General features: G+C 32.1%; 1 non-coding gene across 1 annotated transcript; it reads left to right on the forward strand.

Moving 5' to 3' along the window:
* The first annotated feature begins 9790 nt into the window (after positions 1–9790).
* LOC139887350 (small nucleolar RNA R71) lies at positions 9791–9897 on the forward strand. The gene has a single exon (XR_011773185.1). It is a non-coding gene; the product is annotated as a small nucleolar RNA R71 (small nucleolar RNA).
* The last annotated feature ends 8261 nt before the right edge of the window (positions 9898–18158 follow it).

An 18158-nucleotide genomic window follows, 5' to 3' on the forward strand; every position in this document is an offset into this window, starting at 1 on the left:
TTGTAAAAATATGTTTTAAATATTAAAAATACAAAAATATAAAAAGAAAATATATATATTTTTAAGAATTGTTCAAAATATATAAAATTATAAAGTATTTTTATTTCTATTTTAGTTTTTAAATATAAGTTTTATTTAATTTATATAAATATTTTATATAAAATTAAAAACAAAAAAATAAATAAATATTCAGGCCTGTTACTGTAGCAGCCCAAGACCTGGCCTGGTATCTGAAGCCATGCGATCGCATGGCCCAGAGACGAAAACCTCATACGATCGCATGAGGTTGTCTAGCACGCCTAGTCTGATTCTGGTACTGCATTAATTACGGAGTATTATTAATTATTATTATTAACTAACCCTAATTAGGGTTTAATTAGTTAAAGTTTAATATTAGTTTTAATTTTATTATTTAAATTGTAATATTAAGTTTATTATAGTTTTAATTAATTATATAAATTTAATACTTTTATAAAATAATAATATAAAAATAATATTTTTATAAAAAATTTGTACTTTTTAGCTTTTTGGTCGTTTGCGTCTTCAAATCGTCGAATCTGTCTTTTGTCTTCACCTTTTATTATTTAAACGAATATCACTTGTAAATAGAACAATTGCAACTAAAAGCTTGTCTTTCTTGAGGGATAATGCTATGAAATGTATGTTCGTTTTTAGCTTTATCAAATATTTCCACACTTGAGCGTTGCTTGTCCTCAAGCAATATAGTCTTGAAATAAAAATACTAGAATCACTTCTTTATTCTTCACACTTTGTACATCAGTGATTTCGATTTGGCGGTATGAACAATGATAGTAACGTTGTGGTTTACAGTCCCACATGACTATGAAAATTTAGATCCTTAAGGAAATTAGATCTTTATGAAAACATTTGATCTTTTTGAAAATTCAATCTAGATTTTAACCTAGACAAGTTTTCTGGAATAACCCTTCACCGGTGTTTGCAAAATGCTTTTGTGGGTTTGGTGGGTTTCAGATTTGAAAATTTTAGCTCAAAACTTATAGTTTTGTGTCACCCACTTGCTAACCTTATATTAGGAAAGCAACACGTCCAGTATACTTGCTCCGTATATTACCTTTCGGTAAACTACCATCTGGTTGTAAAGGAAATCGTTGAACAAGCAACTGTTGAGGCAATGTCCCGTGACATGCTTTTGATTATGGTCTATATCATGTCGGATGCAATTACTATCCTTTGTAGGAGCAATAGTAAAGATCACCCTATAGTTTTTCGGTCTGGTACAAGGTTCTGTCTTCGACCATGCTATGCAACCACCGTTCTTATGGTTGACACCCGATTTGGTTCAGGTGACCTAATGAATTCCAGGTGAATTCCTAGGATTTTACGTTCAATGGTAATGAACGCATTAAAAATGGGTTTTCAGAAAACAAATCGGTTTGTAATTTTGATCAAAATATTTTCTCGTTCAAGCTCGAGTTTAGATATCATTGAATTCCATGAGTTTGAATTCTCAATCTTTAAGGTCAATCTCAAAGATTGAGTAATATCAGTCTTAAAAGCTGATTTTTGATTTTTAAGGAGATTATCCTTTCCGGAGATCTGATTCATTAGTCTTATAAGCTAATTTACACGGTGCCCCCCCCCATTGTACGAGACAGATCCTCTCATGGTTAGGATAAGTCTGACCACTTGGCGACCCTGTTTGATGATGAGGTCCGTGGATTTCCAGCTGATTTTCGAGAAAACTTTTCAAGGTTTTTCGTAGACTCTACAACTGATCTGGACGATAACTTCCTGACCTAAATCAAGAAGCGCGTGTCTCTTTCTCGAAAGACTTTACTTTCTTTTAAATTCCATTTATATTACAATAAACTGGGTAAAACTGATTAATATTGTTCAAAACAAAAGTATCTTCAATTAGTTGTACAAAAATATGTAATATATGTTTTAAATAACTTGGTAAATTTTTCACACACTTGGCTTTTATTTTCCTTTCTTTGCCTTTTTATTTTCCTCTATTCCATTTTAAATGAATTCTAACATTTTGGGTTGTTTCTCAATTTATGTCCTTTCCGAGGTAACAATAATTTCGGTGTTAACACCTAGTTTTATCATTCATAAATATGTATAAACATGATTTTGAGTTCATTTAGTTGAAAATTTTGAAAAATTTTACTAGAATTGGGTAGTCAGTATATAAGACTAGGGCTGTTCTTTATTATCAGAGAGCACTAGATTCTAATACAACTACTGCGTTACTAGTATTTTTAATGGTAACCAAGTGTATAAGTCAAAAAATTTAAAAACCCGAAAGAATTTAACCCCTTCCCACACTTAAGATCTTGCAATGCCCTCATTTGCAAGAAATCAGTAGCAATTTAAATTATTGAGGGTGAGTAGCGTAGAAAAATGATTAAATTTTACCAAAGTTTCCAAACATATTGGTGTTTATTTGTTGAATGATAAATGGTGCACATCATTTGTTCATTCAGTCTTGTTGTTACATCACATTTATTTTTCGTTTTGCGTCAAAATTAGTTGCTTTTGCTGAACGTAATGCCAGTTTTTGAAAGTATGTTGTTTTACCCTGTTTTGTACATAAGATAAACTACAGACATACATAATATTTTTATTATTATTAATTTTTTTATAAAATCTTTATTTATTAAAACAATTTAAATGAATAATTTTTTAAAATTTTGTTTCCTTTTACTTTAGGTAGTTTCGGTATGTTTACCTTTTTTTTTTGGTATACTTTAGATCAATAAAATTAAAAATAATGATAATAAAATTTCTCGTCCCGCCCTTGGGTAAAGCAATTTCGGTTCAACGACCTAGTCTTCAACTCACGACGAATTTTAAATATCAAATTTTTAACTTAATGAAATAAAGTAAATTTTTGTTTTTAAATTCACACCAAACTTAAATTTAAAATGTATAAAATTAAAAATTCATATTAATATTATTAATATTTTATACATTAATTTTACAAACTTTATATTGAAAATATTAATTTTTAAAATATTTAAAAACTTAAATATATTGATTTTAAATTTTACTATATTAATTTAATATTAATTTAAAAACAAGGTAAAAATTAAAATTAAAAATATTTTGGTCTTTTATCCCACTTTAATCAATCAAATATTATCAAAAATATACGCTCCTCTTTTCGGTAAAGTAATTTCGGTTCCATAACCTAGTTTTACTCCTAACGAATTTTTGAAATATTTTGGGTTGATTGATTAAAGATATTTATACCTTAAGAATAAACGGTAAATTTCGCATTGATGTAATAAATTTTTGTATGATATCAATAATTTCGGTTTCGCATACCTAATTTTATTGAATATCAATTTAATAATTTATAGCGAACAATTCAGCGTTTATTATCAAAAGGTTAAAAGCAATAAAAATAAAATAAAAACTGTACATACTTACCTGTGAGATAGAATTCTCAGAGACCTGCTTTAGCCGACTCATAGGAGAGTCGTGTGATTTGGTTTTCCATAGCTACATAAGCGTAACCTCGATTCTTCAATAACTTTTCTTCTAAACATATGAACGGTCCTTCTCTGCATAGAGTAACAAATTCGGTATTTGAATATGTTTGATTGTTTGAACATTTACCTTCGTGTGACCATTTTCCGCATTTATGACATCTTTCAAGGTGTTGTGCTCTTCTTTTGGTTGCGGATTTTGATTTTCCTTTACCAAAATGTATCTTATGATGATCTTTCCTGAGTTCTTTCCTCACTTCATCCATCTTTCCTCTTATGAAGGATACCAGTTCACTCAGGAAGATGTTATTATTACGTTTAGTAATCATAGCGTGTAGTAGTAGACCATGGTTCAGATCAAAGGAATTCTTTATCTCGTAAAACCTAAAAGAAATAAAAAATTCAGAATGGAGGGAGAAGACTAGTTCTTTAGGGTCTGCTAGGGAAAGACCATTTGGATTTCATTCTCGGAAACTACACAAGAACAGAATATCTAACTCTAACAGAAATACATATTACCCTTAAAAGATTCGAATCTTCCCACACTTAGTTAGCTGTGGTGTCGAAATTGTGATTAACTTCGTTTTCAATTGGATTATCAACAACTTGTATATCTCTGACTTTTGCTTCAAGCCAATTGTTGATTTCCTCTGTAACTTTCACAAATTCAACTAACATTGCCTTTTCTTTAGGCGACAAATTAGATACTAATCGGTTACATAACTTAAAGTTCCCCTTAATCTTAGCCTTTTGAATCCGTTTATAAAGTTTCTTCGTTGAACTGTTAAAAACGGGTTCATCTAATTTCGTATCAACAACGGGGTTCTTTGTTATCAGGTCATCATTGGTTGTTGCTTCATCTTCCCCACACTTAGGCATTTTTATTGGTTCAATAGTTTTGGTTGGTGGAGATCTAAACTTTCGGTTCACAAAGGTGACCAATTTGTCACCATCCCTTAGTGTCATTCTACCTTCTCTTACATCAATGAACGCCTAGGTGATTGCTAAAAATGGGCGACCTAAAATTAGAGGAATATCAAGGTCTTCCTCCATATTAATAACTATGAAGTTTGTAACAAAGGTCAAACTTTTCACTTTAATAAGTAAATTGTTTGCTATTCCAACCGGGTGTTTAATGGTTTGATCAAATAATTGAACACCTATTCTGGTTGGTCTTAATTTACCCACACCTAATCTTTTATATAAGGAAAGAGGCATAACATTTGCACTTGCTCCTAAATCTGCGAGTCCATTATACATAGCACCATCTTTAAGCAAGCAAGAAATGATAAATTCACCTGGGTCTCCTACTTTAGTAAGTAGAGTTGGGTTGTTAACCTTTTCCGGGTGATCTTTTCTTGGTTCTTTTACTTCTACTTGAACTTCTTGTTCACATTTTTCTTCGTTTCTTGGAATGGGAGGATTGTATAGGAATTCTTCTTCATCACTCCAATTTGAAGCTTCCCCATCTTCCAATTTTTTTTTTCATATGTTGTTGATAACATATTTATGTTTTCATTCTGAGGGTTTTCTTGGGTGGTGAAATTATGATTGACGTCATTGTCAACTTCCATTGGACCATGTATGTAATGTTTAACTCTGTGACCATTAACTTTAAATTCAATCCCATTTGAATTTATTAACTCTATTGTTCCATATGGGAAAACTCTTTTGACTATGAATGGTCCAGACCATCTTGATTTCAATTTTCCAGGAAATAGCTTGAATCGTGAATTGAAAAGAAGAACTATGTCTCCTTCTTTAAATTCTTTTGAACTTCTGATTCTTTTATCATGCCATTTATTCGTTCTTTCTTTATAGATTAACAAATTTTCGTATGCTTCATAACTTAATTCTTCTAATTCATTTAATTGACTTAATCGTAAATTTCCGGCTTCATGTAAATCAAGATTATATGTCTTCAAAGCCCAAAATGCTTTGTGCTCAATTTCCACTATAAGGTGACATGCTTTTCCATAAACGAGTCTGAAAGGTGTGGTGCCAATTGGAGTTTTGTAGGCTGTTCTAAAAGCCCAGAGTGCATCCTCCAATTTCATGGACCATTCCTTCGTATTTGATCCTACGGTTTTCTCTAGAATACGTTTTAAAGCTCGGTTGGTATTTTCAACTTGTCCACTTGTTTGTGGATGATAAGTGGTTAAGATTTTATGAGTTACTCCATATCTTTTGAGAACTTTCTCAAGTTGATTATTACAAAAATGAGTACCCCGATCACTTATTAAAGCTTTCGGTGTTCCGAACCTTGCAAAAAGACGTTTTAAGAAGTTGACTACAACTCGTGCATCGTTAGTTGGTAGAGCTTGTGCTTCCGTCCATTTAGATACATAATCAATGGCAACGAGAATGTAGAGATTATTATGAGATTTTGGAAATGGACCCATAAAGTCAATACCCCAAACGTCAAATACTTCACATACTTGAATGACATTTTATGGCATTTCATCACGTTGACTTATTTTTTCGGCCCTTTGACAAGCATCACAGGATTTACAGAGAAGGTGTGCGTCTTTGAAAATTATATGCCAATAGAATCCAGCGTCGTAGACTTTTCTTGCAGTAAGTTGTGGCCCATAATGCCCTCCTGTTAGTCCTGTGACAATGGTTTAAGATTTGACTAAATTTATCTCCGAATACACATCGGCGTATTATTCCATCGGGACAACTTTTAAACAAATGTGGATCTTCCCAAAAATAGTGTTTTATATCACTGAAGAATTTCTTTCGTTTTTGGTACGACAACCCTTTTTCAAGGAATCCACATACTAAATAGTTTGTATAGTCTGCAAACCATGGAATTTCATTATAATCTATCTTCAAAAGATATTCATCAGGAAAGTTATCTTGTATAGCCGATTCATTTAAAACTTCTAATTCGGGATTTTCAAGACGAGAAAGATGATCAGCGAAGAGATTTTCTGCTCCTTTTTTGTCTCGGATTTCAATATCGAACTCTTGTAAGAGTAAGATCCAACGGATTAATCGTGGTTTGGCATCTTGTTTCGAAAATAGGTATCTAAGAGCAGAATGGTCAGTATAGACCACCGTTTTAGCCAGAACGAGATATGAACGAAATTTTTCAAAAGCAAAGACAATAGCAAGGAGTTCTTTTTCAGTAGTTGTGTAATTCGTTTGTGCTCCTTGTAACGTCTTCCTAGTGTAATAGATAGGTTGAAATTGTTTTTCAATCCTTTGTCCTAAAACGGCTCCCATTGCAAAATCACTTGCATCGCACATGAGTTCAAATGGTAGATTCCAATTTGGAGTTATCATGATCGGCGCATTAGTGAGTTTTTTTTAAGAATATTAAAAGATTTGATGCATTCATCTGAAAAGATGAATGGAGCATCCTTTTCCAGGAGTTTATTCATAGGAGTGGTAATTTTAGAAAAATCTTTTATGAAACGTCGGTAAAAACCGGCATGCCCTAGAAAACTCCTAACTCTTCTAACATTGGTGGGATGTGGAAGTTTAGCAATTACATCTACTTTAGCTCTATCCACTTCAATTCCTTCCTTTGAAATTTTATGACCAATAACGATGCCTTCTTTAACCATGAAATGGCATTTCTCCCAATTAAGAACTAGATTTGATTGTTTGCATCTAATAAGCATTCGTTCAAGATTAATTAGACATGTTTCAAAAGTATCACCGAAGACTGAAAAGTCATCCATGAAAACTTCCATGCATTCTTCTATCATGTCGTAAAAAATTGCCATCATGCACCTTTGAAAGGTTGCAGGGGCGTTGCATAGTCCAAATGGCATGCGTTTATAAGCAAAAGTAACATAAGGGCACGTGAAAGTGGTTTTCTCTTGGTCCTCGGGTGCTATTGGAATTTTAAAGTATCCGAAAAAACTGTCAAGAAAATAATAGTAACTATTCCCGACTAATCTTTCTAACATTTGATCAATGAAAGGTAAGGGAAAGTGATCTTTTCTGGTGGCGTCATTTAATTTTCTATAATCAATACAAACACGCCATCCTGTTACAGTCCTAGTAGGAATAAGCTCATTTTTTCATTTGTGGTGACAGTCATGCCACCCTTCTTAGGCACGCATTGAACTAGGCTTACCCATGGACTATCAGAGATTGGATAAATTAAACCTGCATCTAGCAGTTTAATAATTTCTTTCTTAACAACATCTTGCATATTAGGGTTTAGTCTTCGTTGGCGTTGCACATAGGTTTTATGACCTTCTTCCATAAAGATTTTATGTGTGCAATACGAAGGACTTATGCCTTTAATGACATGAATTTTACATGCAATAGCTGGTTTATGAGCTTTTAGCACAGAAATGAGTTGAGATTTTTCATTTTCAGTAAGAGAAGACGATATTATTACAGGTAATTCTGATTCACCATGTAAATAAGCATATTCCAAATGGTTTGGAAGTGGCTTTAACTCTAATGTCGGTGGTTTTTCTATAGATGATTTATATCGATATCTGTCTTCCTCTTTTAGCATTTTAAGTTCTTCTGTTGTTGGTTCATATCCATTAACCATAAGTGTAGCTAACATTTCAGCTTCATCAATTGGTTCAGTTCCTTCTCCTAAAGAACATTCTCCTGTTCCTTGTAATTCCAGAAATTCTTCTAACAATTCTGCATGTGAATCTATAGTTTGAATATAATAACATGCATCATCTGCAGATTGCGGTTGTTGCATGGCTCTATCAACAGAAAAGGTAACACTCTCGTCCTCTATACTTAGGGTCAATTTCTTACCGAACACGTCTATTATTGCTTTAGCCGTGTTTAAGAATGGTCTTCCTAATATAAGAGGAACTCGAGAATCTTCTTCCATGTCCAGAATAACAAAATCTACTGGAAATACTAAAGTACCAACTTTAACTAGCATGTTTTCCATTATCCCTCTAGGATATTTTACTGATCGATCGGCTAGTTGTATGCTTATTCGTGTTGATTTCAATTCTCTGAGATCTAGTTTAACGTATAGTGAATACGGCATTAGATTTATACTAGCACCTAAGTCTGCCAATGCTTCTATTGAACTAAGACTACCCAGAAAACATGGAATTGTGAAACTTCCTGGATCTGATAATTTTTCTGGTATCTTATTCAACAGCACTACAGAACAATTTGCATTCATAGTAACAGCCGAGAGTTCTTCTATTTTCTTTCTATTTGTGATTAGATCTTTCAGAAATTTAGCATATCTTGGCATTCCTGAAATTACATCAATGAAAGGAAGATTTACATTTATTTGTTTAAACATATCCAAGAATTTAGATTGCTCGACTTCAAGTCTTTCTTTTCTCATTTTACTCGGGTAAGGAAGTGGTGGTTGGTATGGTTTAACATAAGGTTTAGCCTTAACTGTGTTATCTTCATTAACCTTTTCAACTACCGGTTCGTTTTCCTTATCTTGCTCAGGTTGTTGTTCTTGTGGAGTAGGAATAGAGTCATCAGAAATTACAGGTATTTCAGGTGGTTTAAGTGTAATACCACTTCTCGTGGTAATGGCTTTAGCTGTTTCATTCCGGGGGTTAGCATTTGTATCACTAGGTAGACTTCCCGATTTTCTTTCACCTATTAACCTTCCTAGGTTGCTTACTTCTTGTTCCAGATTTTGAATAGAAGCTTGTTGATTTCTAAATGCTTGAGCATTTTGGTCATTGGTTTGTTTCTGAGATGTGAAAAATTGCGTTTGAGATTCAACTAGCTTCGACATCATATCTTCTAAATTTGGCTTTTTATCATCGGTTTGTGGTGGTTTAATTGGAAAAATAGGTCTTTGCTGATTGTAAGTATTATTGGATACTTGTTGATTGCTAGGACCTTGTTGGTTGTTGTATGGAACATTTCGGTTATAATTCTGGTTTTGATTGTAGATTGGTCTTGGCGGTTGATAATTATTCTGATAATTATTTCCAGGCCTTTGGTTCATGTATGAAACATTCTCTCTTTGTTCCATTGTTTGTTCAATACTGAGACAATCTTTTGTCAAATGTGGTCCTCCATACTGCTCACAACTAATTCGTATCGAGTGAATATCCTTAGTCATCTTTTCCATTCATCTTTCGACAGCATCTATCTTTGCGGAAATGGAATCAAAGTCATGGCTAGAATCGGCTCTAGCCGCTTTAGAGGATCTAACGATATCTTTTTCTTGATGCCACTCTTGTGAGTGGGAAGCAGTGTTATCAATAATTTTGTAAGCTTCAGTTGCAGTTTTCTTCATAATGGAACCACCAGCTGCTATATCGATGTCTTTGCGTGTAGTGATGTCGCATCCTTGGTAGAATATTTGTACTATTTGATAAGTGTCTAAACCATGTTGCGGACATCCTCTCAATAACTTTCCAAATCTTGTCCATGCCTCATATAATGTTTCATTTGGCTTTTGCGTGAACGTAACAATTTCTCCTTGAAGTCTCACGGCTTTAGATGCTGGAAATAATTGTTTAAGAAAATTTTTAACTAAAACATCTCATGTATCAATCGCTCCTTCAGGTAACAATTCTAACCAATCTTTGGCTTCTCCCTTTAAATTCCAGGGAAATAACATGAGATAGATCTGTTCATCCTCCACTTCTCTGATTTTGAATAGAGTACAGATCCTATTAAAGGTTCGAAGATGTTCGTTTGGATCTTCCTTCAGCGCACCACTAAATTGGTATTGATTAGTTACCATGTGTAGGATTTGTCCTTTTATTTCATAATCTGGCACATTAATGTCTGGTTGAGTAATTGCGTGACATTGGCCAGTGCGTTTAGCTCTCATTCGGTCTTCCATACTTAGAGGTTCCAGATTTTTCATGATTGAAATTGTTGAATCTAAATCACTAGAGGATTCTGATTTAATGGTTTCTTCCTCGACAATTTCTGGATGAGTGATTTGTGGTTCAGGAGGAATGATTAGTGGTTCAGGATCTCTGAATCGTCCCTGAATATCCTCCAGATTCTCAATTGTGAGGTCGGTTTCAAAAAATGGATTATCGGAAATTTGAATTGGAGTACTTGGTCGACTAGATGACGATTCTAAAGAAAAATTAACGGCGACAATATTGGCTAGATGTCTTGATCGAGTTACAGGTGGTAAATGTATGAAAGGTGGTGAACGTTTTGCTCGGTGCATTCACTGAATATCCTATTAGTTATAAAAGATAAAAATTATATAAGTTATCAAATTAATAGACTTTTCTGATTTTGCCCACGTTTCGAATAGCCAATAGATGCAGCAGGTAGCCAGGACCCTTTAAATCGGAAGCCCACAACTCGCCACTAACAAATCCAACTATTACTATTAATTTAACCGCTTTAAATAATTTTTCGTTTTGAAATTTTAGAGAAGAAATAGAAAATTCTATGTCCTAAAAACTAAAGCGTCGATAAATAAGAAAGAAAAAGAGCGCGTCGAAAAATAAAAAGGCGAAAAATAAGTGTCGAAAAATAATAAAATGTAGCGTCAAAACTTAAAAGTCTAAAAGTTGCGTCTAAAGGTATTAAAGCTTAAAGAAATTCTATATCCAAAACGGCAATAACTTAAAAAGGCACTAAAACTTAAAACGGCGTCTCAAAATTCTAAAGCATCTAAATCTTAGTCTAAAGAAAAAGCACTTAAGGGATTTTACGGCAAAGCCTAAAAATCTAGAAATAAAAGTAAACTACGGCAAAAACTATATCTTAAAACTAATTACGAACGATAAATTACAAATTACGAATTAAGCGATTAAAAAGATACAAATATAAAAATAAAACTTAAAGTTATAAAAGTACAAATTACAAATTACAAAGTACAATCCAAGAGGTTCAATTTATTGATAAGAAACGTCTAAAAGTTACAAGAGTACGAGCCACAAAACGCAAAGTACAAGATATTAAATTGTACGCAAGGACGTTCGAAAATCTGGAACCGGGACCAGAGCCAACTCTCAACGCGCGACGCAACGGACTAAAAATTACAAGTCAACTATGCACATGAATATAATATAATATATAATTAATTCTTAAAATTATATATATATTATATTATATATTAAAACTGTCGGCAAACAAGAAAACAAAGTAATGTGAGCTGTCCCAGGGGGCCATGCGATTGCATGGCCAGGAAGCACAAAAGCCATGCGATCGCATGGATCACTGTAGCAGCTGAGGTCCTATAAATTTTGCGTGTTTTGGCCGAATTACATACACCTTTTTCTATCCACTCTCTCTAACGATATATATATATATATATATATATATATATATATATATATATATATATATATATATATATATATATATTATAATTTTAATTTAAGATTAATAATAATAATGTTATGTTAGCGAATGTTGTAAGTGTGTAAGTCGAAATTCTGTCCGTGTAACGCTATGCTATTATTAATCATTGTAAGTTATGTTCAACCTTTTTAAATTAATGTCTCGTAGCTAAGTTATTATTATGCTTATTTAAATCGAAGTAATCGTGATGTTAGACTAAATATTAAAGACGGGGTAATTGGGCTTTGTACCATAATTGGGGTTTAGACAAAAGAACGACACTTGTGAAAATTAGACTATGGGCTATTAATGGGCTTTATATTAACTAAACGATACCTTGTTTATTTAATATAAAGATTACAATTTGACGTATCTATATATAACCACATACGCTTAATCGGGTACGGTGGGCGGGATATCTATAAATACGAATTATCGTTCATTTTACCGGACACGGGAATGGATTCATTCAAGGGTAATTGGTGTAATTGTTAACAAAGTAGTAAAACCTTGGATTACATGCAGTCGATAACCTGGTGTATTCATTAAACAAAGTATTAAGACCTTGTTACAATTCGAATCCCCAATTAGTTGAAATATTTGACTTCGGGTAGAAGGATAATTTGACGAAGACTCTCGCACTTTATATTTATGACTGATGGACTATTATGGACAAAACCGTATGGACATATCGAATAATCCAGGACAAAGGACAATCAACCTATGGTAATAAAGTAAAATCAACACGTCGAACATCATGATTATGGAAGTTTAAATAAGCATAATTCCTTTATTTTATATCTCATCGCATTTTTATTTACTGTCATTTTATTTATTGCACTTTTAATTATCGTACTTTTTAATTATCGCAATTTTATTTATCGTTATTTTATTTATCGCACTTTAATTTATCGCACTTTAATTATTGTCATTTACTTTACGTTTTAAATTAAGTTATATTTATTTTTAATATTTTACATTAGGTTCTAACTGTGACTTAAGACACTACTGTACGATTAGGTACACTGCCTATAAGTGTTGTAGAAAGGTTTATGTATATCCACTCTATAAATAAATAAATAACTTGTGTAAAATTGTATCGTATTTAATAGTATTTCGCAACAAAAATATAACTATTTCGTACCCCCTGCTTTAACATTAATCATATTTCATATCTATATATTATAATGATACAAATTTTGATATTTAATATTAATATTATTATAACAACTGATAATTTAAATTTAATATATTAATTTTACATATTAAAATTTTATATTACATATTAACTATATATCTTATATGATAACATTTATTGAATATTTAATAATTATACATACAATCAATATTTATATATATAGAAATCATATACATAATTATATATTACTATATATACAATCATGTTTTAAATAGTAAGTAGGTAACTATATTAATTATATCTTTTGAAACAAATTAATTCAAAGTATTAATTTAATATTTTGTTAACGTTGACAATTTATATTCAAAATTATTTATATTCAATATACTCTTTGTAATAAACTATCAAGTTTTAAAATATCTTAATTTATCTTTCGTAGTAACTAAATCACATAACAGTTTACTTTAATATATATACATAGTTACCTACATAATTATATATATATATATATATATATATATATATATATATATATATATATATATATATATATATATATATATATATATATATATTTTTATTTATTTATTTATTTATTTATTTATTTATGATTTAAGATTCGTGAATCATCGAGAATTGTCACAGGGTAATTTAATATATGAAAACAGTTTAAAATTTTTGATATTCAGTTTAACAGACTTTGCTTATCGTGTCAAAATTATATAAAGATTAAGTTTAAATTTGGTCGGAAATTCTCGGGTCGTCACAAGTTTAACCCCAAACACTCTAGGTGTCGTTTGGAAATTAAACTCTTGTGTTCGAAACTTGTATTTTGAATGAAATTCGTAAAACGGAACATTGTGGGCCCAGTTTTGTAAAACTTGTTTTGATGATGGAAATCTCTTAGTTTTACTTATTATAACATGTTGTGAAAAGGTTTTCGTTTGAAAGTATCGGGAAGCTGGATTTCCGCTCGTGTATTTTGGAACCCGAGATCAGAACTTGACAGTTCATTGGGACGCTGTCCCAATTGTTTGGGCGTCCAAGTCTTCAGTACTGGACGCCGTCCAAATGTACTGACCCAGAAAAAAAAAATTAGGTGTGTTTTTGGTATAACGAGGTCGGGTTGTTACAAATAAGGTCAAAATTACCACAAACAATATCTGAACGAACTATAAACTCATTTTTAAGCAGAATCCAAAGTGTACCCGTGATTAGAATAAATAACGCTAAAAATAATAATTAGAGCAAGTTGGTCGTAATAAGCAATTTTGAACCAAACGTGATGACTTTTAAGCATGCAACGATTCTAATGACCATTTTTGATTACCTTAAATATTTTTAATCACCAAACTTGAGCTATCACATTTTCAAATCAAAGATTAAAGCCGTTTTACCGAAAAATATTCATTTTGTTCAAAACGTACAAAATAAGAAAATTCAAGGATTAAGCTACATTTTCACGAGAAAATCAATGATATCATTATTTGAACTAGTTTAAAGGTAATCCTAAGTTTTAAAAATGTTTTAACTATAGGAAAAACCTTAATCCTAATTACGTGTAGTTTGGTCAAAATGTCAAATTCAAGCAATCAAACATGTTTTGTTCCAAAATTAGTTTCTAAGCATTCTAAATGAATCACTAAACCAAATTAGGCTAGGAAAACATCAAATTCCCAAAACGTTTACCATTTTCTACCCTAAAACCTCAACTAGCGAATCGAGAGCTAAAAGCTATCAAAAATGCTTCAATCGAACCTAAAAACTAACACATAGCAATCACATTATCTATCTAAGCAAAAAGAAATCTAAGATTGGGTCAAAAACAAAGTTGTTCTAAAAAGTCAAAAATTTGACTTTTGAAGAGAATTCGAATTTTAACCAAGAAAGAATACATTTTACTCCGAATTGATGATGGAAATACGTTTAGGAGGCACGAGAGAATAGGATTTGAGCTTTGAATCGCTAAAAATGATGAAGATTTGAGGATGGTGGTGGTGTTGGGGTGCGACGGCCGAAGCTCCCAGGGTGGGGAGAAGAAGATCAAAAGAAAAGAGAAAAAGGAAAGAGAAGGGAAAGAAAAAGGAGAAAAAAATTGGCCCGTGTGGCTCGCGGGCATATTTCCCCGACCCGACTCGCAAATTTTTATATTTTTCAACTTTTAACATTTTAATTATATTAATAAGAGGGAAATAAAAATTTGCTTCGGATCTTAATCCGGTTATTAATATATATATTTTTATTAAACTAAAATTATAAAGACAAAGACAAAATTAAAATATTTCATTTTATTAATAATTCAAATTACACAAGTTCCACAACTAAGTTCCAGAAATGACGCGGAAAGAAAGATAAGTTTAAAGCTTCTTTGACCATCCAGAGTAAATCAGCGGAGTGTACTTAAAATATTTCAAAATCACTTAGCATTTTACGCTCGCGCTTTTGTAAATCTCTGATGTCGTCCATAAGTTTAACCAAAGCCCTTTTTACTTTTTTGGTGTTTGAGATCCCGTCCCTTGGTCCAGTATATCTATAATTAAGCTCAAAAAGAAGTTTTGACACTGTGTCTTGAAATAAAAGATCTTCCGCGCAGTCAGGATCACCGATAGTAAATTTAAAATTTGTGGATATTTCCCGAATGATCTTCCTTTGCGGAGTTGTAAATGGAAATTTTGACATAGTGAGGATTTGCACGAGTTCTGAATATATTTCCTTTCTTTTTGTGAAGAAATTCTGATGTATTCTTTCCTCAGTAGAATCCAGAAAGACTTCAATTAATCTTTTGATGAGAAATGAGGATGGGTCAAAGTAAAAGAAATCTCGATTTCCATATTTCGAAATAGGGTTAGGTTTCTTGCTTTCAATCCAAAATTCTAATTCAGAGATCATTGCGGCGACATAACGGTTTATATGAGTTGGAGAAATTTCCTTATTGGTGAAGTGAGGAAGAAAACTGACGAATGACTCTAAATCGAATTTGAAATCAATTTCTGTATCTCAGTACTTGACGGATAGGTCATCCCCACATTCTTTTAACAGTTTTTGAAGAGAACGAATCTGAGAACGCAGCTCTTTTAACAGATTGATTTGAAATGTTGAAAATGGGAAGTTTGAGGAATAGAGGTGCCTAATGAATGCTCTATAGACGTCTAACCTTCTACTAGGATTTAACAGATTTCCAATAAACGGAGCTTTTGTTTTATCAGGGTGTCGTATCTTTTTGGGATTAAATTCAAACAAGTCTGGATAGTTGAAAATAGTTGGGTATTTTTCCCGTATTTCATCTTCCATAATTAGGAGTTCGTTAAGACTGAGCCTCCCTTTTGGATCGTGAAGAGGGTCGAATCCTGGTTCATTTGAGTAAAACTTATCCAAAAGCAATGAAATCTCTAAGCACTACAAGAAAAATGGCCTTATAGGACCTCCACAAAGGTCCTATTACATACTCTAATAGGACCTTTGAGCTGATAGGACCACTAACGAATTGGTCCTCCCACAGTGGTGTCCCAATAGCCTAATAAGGGTCCTAACAACATTTTAGGACCTTATTAGAAAAGGGTTTTAAAAAATGTATAAGAACCCTTACGAAAGGTCCCATGAACATATTAGGACCTTATTCTAGGGTCATATAATGCGACATCTAATATTTCAAAACATATAAGTACTTTATTTAAGGGTCCTAAAAAAGATATGAGGATCTTTAAAAAGGGTCCTAATAGCTGAAAAACGTTTATGAAACCCATTAATAAGGGTCCTATAATATCATTAAGGACCGTTAGGAAGGGTCCCATGAGCATGTTAGGACCTTATTATAGGGTCATATAATGTGACTTCTAATATTTTAGAACATATGAAGGCTTTATTTAAGGGTCCTAAAAACATATCAGGATCTTTAGAAAGGGTCCTAATAGCTGAAAAAAGTTTGTGAAACCCGTGAATAAGGGTCCTAAAATTTTTTTGAAACCCATAAATAGGGTCTTATAAAATAATTAAGGACCACACGAATAGAGTCCTAAATACTATATTGCGACCTTTCGATAGAGTCCTAAAACACACAAAAAAGGTCCTAAAAAGCACATGTTAGGACTGTTAATGAAGGTCCCAATATCCTAACTAAGATGATGATACCCTTTTTAGGGTCCTATTACATTATAAATGGATCCTAAAACATATATTAGGATCCATTAAAAAGGTCCTAATATCTTAACTATATATATATATATATATATATATATATATAGCACAATTATGGAAATGAATATTAACATTTAAAAAGATGAACTTCATTTATCAACAAATAAATATAATATGTTGCTTAATGATCCAATGATAATATTCAAATATTAATCACTTTGTTTTGATGATGACATAAAAAAGATAAGTGCTTAATCATATGTAAGACGACGTGAGTTCATAAGCCTACACTACCTCTAGCAAAAGACCAATACATAAATAATTAACCTGGTAAAAATGTTACACGGCTGAACTACGGTCGACCGTGAATCCAACCGTGTGTGTCCTGTACCAACGAGTTTAAGTTTTTCTGAAACTATAAATCTACGACTGACTTTACGGATGACCGCAGCCCTACCGCAGATTTATCTGTTACCAATTTTGACCAAATAAAGTTTGACTAGTTCCCGGCATCTATAATTTAGAAAACCTTTTTAAACATGCTTATAATAGTTGCCTTCTTTGATTCTAAAAGAGTTTTAAACCAAAAGATGTTAATTTTTACTAATCACACCTAATGACATCTTAATGACATTTTATACTTGAAATAAGATTAAACACACAAGTGTTATATCCTTTTATCCTATTACATAATGTCATTTAAACATACTAATAATGGTCATTAAAGTCCCAATTAAAGAGGTGCTCTCCCATTAATTTTAAGTACCATTGAATGTATGTAAATGTAATTAGTTCAAGCTAGTCCAGGTTGTAACAAGGATCATTTAGTTCCAACTAGATCCAAACTAGTTCAATTAAGATGTAACAAGGTTCTAAAGAGCTAGATACTTCCACCAAAGAAAAGACAAATGGTTAAAGTCATGGGTTATGAAGTTTGGATGGTTTCTAATTGTCATGGAGCAAAATTCAGCATTTATCTCTTTTAGAATCAATGACAAAAGTCTCAAGAGAAGATGCTTTCCTCAATTGCAAGCAACCAATGGAGCTTGATACTTCCATCCATGTATTGACAAATTATTGAAGTCTTGGGATATGAAGTTTGGAGTATTATGGTTTATCACAAGATTAGATATTGACACATGCATATAAGTCTTACAAAG

This window comes from Rutidosis leptorrhynchoides, chromosome 1 (assembly GCF_046630445.1).
Source record: "Rutidosis leptorrhynchoides isolate AG116_Rl617_1_P2 chromosome 1, CSIRO_AGI_Rlap_v1, whole genome shotgun sequence".
Lineage (NCBI taxonomy): Eukaryota > Viridiplantae > Streptophyta > Magnoliopsida > Asterales > Asteraceae > Rutidosis > Rutidosis leptorrhynchoides.